Source organism: Hyperoodon ampullatus (genome assembly GCF_949752795.1).
Source record: "Hyperoodon ampullatus genome assembly, chromosome: 17".
NCBI lineage: Eukaryota > Metazoa > Chordata > Mammalia > Artiodactyla > Ziphiidae > Hyperoodon > Hyperoodon ampullatus.
The window spans coordinates 37552712-37558711 of NC_136930.1; positions in this window are offsets into that span (position 1 = coordinate 37552712).

A 6000-nucleotide genomic window follows, 5' to 3' on the forward strand; every position below is an offset into this window, starting at 1 on the left:
TCACAGCAGTGAGAGGCCGCGTACCGCAAAAAAAAAAAAAAAAAAAAAAAAAAAAGAACAAGGATGATTTCTATATACCATTATGGAGCAATCTCTAGGATAACTATTAAGTGAAAAAAGCAAGATTGAAAAAAGTATATATAGTATGATACAATTTATCTAATAATGTAGAAGGGGAAGATACATATTTATATATTTGTATGTCTATAAAATTATGTACATATATAAACACATGTAAGTGTGCATTTGCTTATACTTCAGAAAATAGAAGGATAAACCATATTTGTTTAATAGTTACCTTAGGGGAAGCAAGGGATCAAAGTGGAGAGAATAAGAACAGAAGCTAGAACTTCTCTGAATATAACTGACTGTATAGATTTGACATTGGAACCATGTAAATTCTTTACATAACTACAAAACAACATTAAATCAAAATGAAAAGAAGCTATTCCTAAAAATAGAAAGCAAATTAAACAAATGAACTTTGCTGCGTATTGAGTCAGAAGCATAACCTGAGAGGAACTAATCCAAGTAATTTAAAAACAGTAATATCAGGCTTCCTGGTGGCACAGTGGTTAGGAGTCTGCCTGCCAATGCATGGGACATGGGTTCAAGCCCTGGTCTGGGAGGATCTCCCATGCTGTGGAGCGGCTAGGCCCATGCGCCACAACTACTAAGCCTGGGCTCTAGCGCATGCAAGCCACAACTGCTGAGCCTGCGTGCCACCACTACTGAAGCCCGTGGTCCTGGAGTCCGTGCTCCGCAGTAGGAGAGGACTCTGCAATGAGAAGCCCACGCACCACAGTAAGGAGTGGCCCAAGCTTGCTGCAACTGGAGAAAGCCTGAGCGCAGCCCAACACAACCAAAAGTAAATTAAAATAAAATAAAATTTTAAAAAAGAAAGAAAAAAACCAAACAGTAATATTTCTGTGAAACCTAGTGGGTTAGAACCTAAGGACAAAAATCACTTTAAAAATCTTGAACTGTTTTCAGAAATCATTCTGCTAGCAATTATATTAATATCATCATTCTGAAACATAGATAGTAAAGTCAAAAGTAATTATGTTAACATTGTTTGGAACCAAGACTTTAGGCAGAAGAGTGGAAATATACAAATACAAAATCAAAGAAGTTACAGTCCTGCAGTACTAAGTTCAAATTCAAAATATTAGCAGGAACTCATTATGTATTTTCTCCTAAATATTTTTTATCATTCTGTCCACTGAAACAGCCTAGAAACAATGACCAATTCATAAGCAGTGAGCAGCCCTAAAGCCAGCTTGTGATCTTTAAATATTGTTTTTCACAGAAGGAACTAAGCCTCTTTGGAGAAATTGCTGATTCTAGGTCTGGAGCAGGAAATGTACAAAATGTACCTAGAACATTTGTCATAACGGACAGCAAGAAGTTATCAAAAAATACTGGGGTTGTATCAAAGGATTCAGAAGCAAACAGAAAGAGGTTCTCAGAGGCAAAAGGTGGAAATTTTTGAAAACCAATAAGAATAATGACTGCAATGAACTGAAACACATCAAATATGTTAAAATCCATGAGGTTGTAATTATACTTGACAACAAAAACTCATTGATCACCTTTGGAGGATGCCTGAGAACAAATTCATTATTCTGAATACATGTAAGAATCAAGGATTTAACCTGCCCTTGCCATACAAACTGTATCTCAGGGTAACCAAATAGTTTTAAGGAAAAGTTTCTCTTTCTAGAAGTCTTCCAGTGAATAAATGAAGGAATGATAGAATTAGAATATTACCGTTTTGCAATCCCTACTGAAAACTCGGATCTAATCAAAGATGATAAACTCCAACAAACAGACAACTGGTCACCCAGTTTGCCTCCTAAAAGAAGTATGCAATACCACTTATGAAGAATTCTTGATGGAAAATTATACTTAAATCAGATCAAACCTTCCATTCTAGACTGTAGGTCTAAAGAATTACTCTATAGGAAATGTTGGTCAGAGGAACAAGTTACAGATGAAATGACACTCAGGGCTGCAAAATACAAAATGTGAGAAACTACAGGACAGATGACTCTGTTTCTTCCATGTATAAATTGAAAAGGAAAAAAAGATTAAAAGATTATAGATTAAAAGAAATTTAAGAGAAGGTGTGGACCTTATTTGGACCTGATTGAAACAAACCAATTCTTTCGCTTTTTTTTTTTTTGGCCACACTCTGAGGCTTGTGGGATTTTAGTTCACCAACCAGGGATCAAACCCAGGGCCTCGGCAGTGAGAGCACAGAGTCCTAACCACTGGACTGCCAGGAAATTCCCCAAACCAATTCTTTTTTTAAAAAATATATATAAATAGGGAAGTTCTTTTGTTGTCCATTTTTAGGTGTGAAAATGGTTATGTGGTTTCAGTTCTTAAAAGGTTCTCATTTAGCAATACACATAAAAAGAGTTATGGATGAAGTGGTTTGCTATCTTGTATTTGCTTCAAAAGAATCTATTCCAGCTGTCGGGGAGGGTAGTATGGTAGAGGGTAGCAGAAATGAAACAAGACTAGGCGTGAGCTGATAATTGCCAAAGCAACTGGGCAATGATGGTACATGGGAGTTTATTACATTATTCTCTCTACTTTTGTTTATTTTGACATGTTCTATTAGAAAACTTTAAAACGAAAAAATTTGTTTTACACACACACACACACACACACACACACACACACCCTGACTTTCCCTACCTTCTTGATCATGTTTTGAGCAAAGGATCTGGGTCAATAATGGGTGTGGTGATTTTTTTTGTTCAAACAATCAAGACATTTATTTCTTTAGAGACAGTGATGAGCACATTCTCATTGGAAAGCTGCCGGAGAAGAGACGGTTCCACCGTAATCCCATGTGCTGTTCCTCTAATTTCACATTCTGAATCTGGCCTTTCAGAAAAAGTAAATGAAGATTCCTGAACTGGAAGGTAAATTTGGAGGTCAAAGTACTACAATATTTGTATTGAAACAGAAGAACTGTTCTCCTTTGTTAGAGTCTAAACAGTAGAGGAGCTGGTGACCTGGAAGCAAAGGGAGTGTAGGGGGAAGGAGCAGACTGTCCACTTGAGATTAAGCCTCAGGAATTTGCAGACATCTTGGGGATGTCTTTAGCCTTTCACAGCGTGATTTGAGATTCTGTGTCTCCAGTGGTCAGGGAAATCTGAGCTGATGGCGGGTTTACAAGCAATTAGACTCACTGCCGTTCATGAATTATCATTCCAGACCACGTACTAAGCATTTTGTATTAATTACCTCATTGAATCTTCACAGTCCTTCCCCTCCCCCATGGCACAGGAATTCTCACCCCAATTTTACAGATAAGAAAAAGGAGCTTCAGAGAGGTCGAATTATCCTCTCAGGGTCACACAGCCAGCAAGTGACTTCATTTGTCCTCGAGCCTAGGGAAGTCTGCCTGCAAAACCCTTCCTCCACTGTCTGGGTTTGGGAGGCCTTGGGCAGCACTTTGTGGACACCAATGACTGGTGTCATTGCAGGCATCATGCACAGAGCATTTCCTGGGTGAAAATCCTACCCCTTGAAATAAGGGCAACAGCACCATCAGGGAAAGGATGAATACCTGTTACAGAAGTTAAGTGAGTTCAGAAGACAATGTATGCCTCTGTCGCCTATCCGGGCAGCAAATCCAGGACAAAAACATCCAGAAAGCCCGACAGGTGCTGGTGGGCAGTGAGTAAGGAGAAAGTATATTTCACAGCTCCTTTTTCCCATTACCTTATAACACTTTTAAATAGACCTCAAATGATATTTTTATAGACAAACACAGCCTCTTTTCCCCTGTGGCAAGTAATGCAATAAAGGCTCATTTATTTAGCATCCTATTGATTAGAAAGTAGTGATGCACATTAGAGAAATGCAAATCAAAACTACAATGAGGTATCACCTCACACGGGTCAGAATGGCCATCATCAAAAAATCTACAAACAATAAATGCTAGAGAGGGTATGGAGAAAAGGGAACCCTCTTGCACTGTTGGTGGGAATGTAAATTGATACAGCCACTATGGAGAACAGTATGGAAGTCCCTTAAAAAACTAAGAATAGAACTACTATATGACCCAGCAATCCCACTACTGGGCATATACCCTGAGAAAACCATAATTCAAAAAGAGTCATGTATGACAATGTTCATTGCAGGTCTATTTACAATAGCCAGGACATGGAAGCCACCTAAGTGTCCATCGACAGATGAATGGATAAATAAGATGTGGCACATATATACAGTGGAATATTACTCAGCCACAAAAAGAAATGAAATTGAGTTATTTGTAGTGAGGTGGATGGACCTAGAGTCTGTCATACAGAGTGAAGTGAGTCAGAAAGAGAAAAACAAATACCATATGCTAGCACATATATATGGAATCTAAAAAAAATGGTTCTGAAGAACCTAGGGACAGGACAGGAATAAAGATGTAGACGTAGAGATTGGACTTGAGGACATGGGGAGGGGGAAGGGTAAGCTGGGATGAAGTGAGAGGGTGGCATTGACATATATAGTCTACCAAATGTAAAATAGATAGCTAGTGGGAAGCAGCCACATAGCACAGGGAGATCAGCTCGGTGTTTTGTGACCACCTAGAGGGGTGGGATAAGGAGGGTGGGAGGAAGACACAAAAGGGAGGAGATATGGGGATGTATGTGTACATATAGCTGATTCACTTTGTTATACAGCAGAAACTAACACAGCATTATAAAGGAATTATACTCCAATAAAGATGTCAAAAAAAAAAATAAAGAGCATAAAAAAAATCAAAGAGACTATTTAAAGCATGTTTAAACAGAGGTTATTCTTCTTTGGCACTTATTCTAGAACAGGGCAGTATGCTAAGAGCTTTAAATGTATCCTGTTATTTCAATATTCTATAGCATTCCTATGTGGTAGCTTCTATTTTTATCCCCAATCACAGAAAAGCAAACTAACATTTAGGGGAGTTCAGTGATTTACTCAGCATTACATAGCTTGTAAGTAACAGAGCCAGGATTCAAAACCAGGTCTCTCTGGAAGAAGAGACTGCATGAATCTTTGTTCTTGTTTTTTGTTTAAAACAGTTTAGACATGAAGGATGTTAAGTTATATATTAAACTCCCATGTTACTATTGCCCAGCTTATGACATAAAACATTAGGAATAAAGTTTATACCCCTGCAAAAAAAAAAAAAAAGTAGTGGTACAATACGGTGAGAATTGATGACTGTGAAGATGACCCAAAGGTGGTGAGATATCCTAAAGAGGTTTATGACCCATCAAAATGCAATTACATTCCAGAGGCAGAGCATTAAATATATCTTATTGAATTAAATTTATCTGACAACTGTTCAGCTGCATATGGTTATGTGAAATCTATATAACCAGAATACTTGATTACCCAGAATAAACATATTCCCTGATGATGCTGGCTTTTCTGTCATTGGATCTAGGTAAACAAAACCTCCACCGTACATATTTACTCTACCACATGAAGAGTTGGAGATAGATAAAACTAAACTGGAAAGAATCTGGTAGAAAATCATCTGGAGATAGCCCTTTCAAAATGTAGCATTCCTAGGGAGATATTAAACACTACAACTTGGGAGCCTGCAGTGATTCCCTGGTACATTTGGGGAAGCTGTCCAACTCTATTATCATGTTTAAGGAAATAATATATGTAAAGTCCTGTATATGGCCAATAATTGGTAAGGGCTCCTAAGTGGCAGCTATTGTTATTACTATCATATTATAATTATTAAAATGATCCTTGCCTTGTAGGTCCTTATAATAGAACTACATTGATGGAAACTGGCTTATATCGTCTTTTTTTTTTTTTTTTTTTTGCGGTAGGCAGGCCTCTCACTGTTGTGGCCTCTCCCATTGCGGAGCACAGGCTCCGGACGCGCAGGCCCAGCGGCCATGGCTCACGGGCCCAGCCGCTCCGTGGCATGTGGGATTCCCCCGGACTGGGGCACGAACCCGTATCCCCTGCATCGGCAGGCGGACT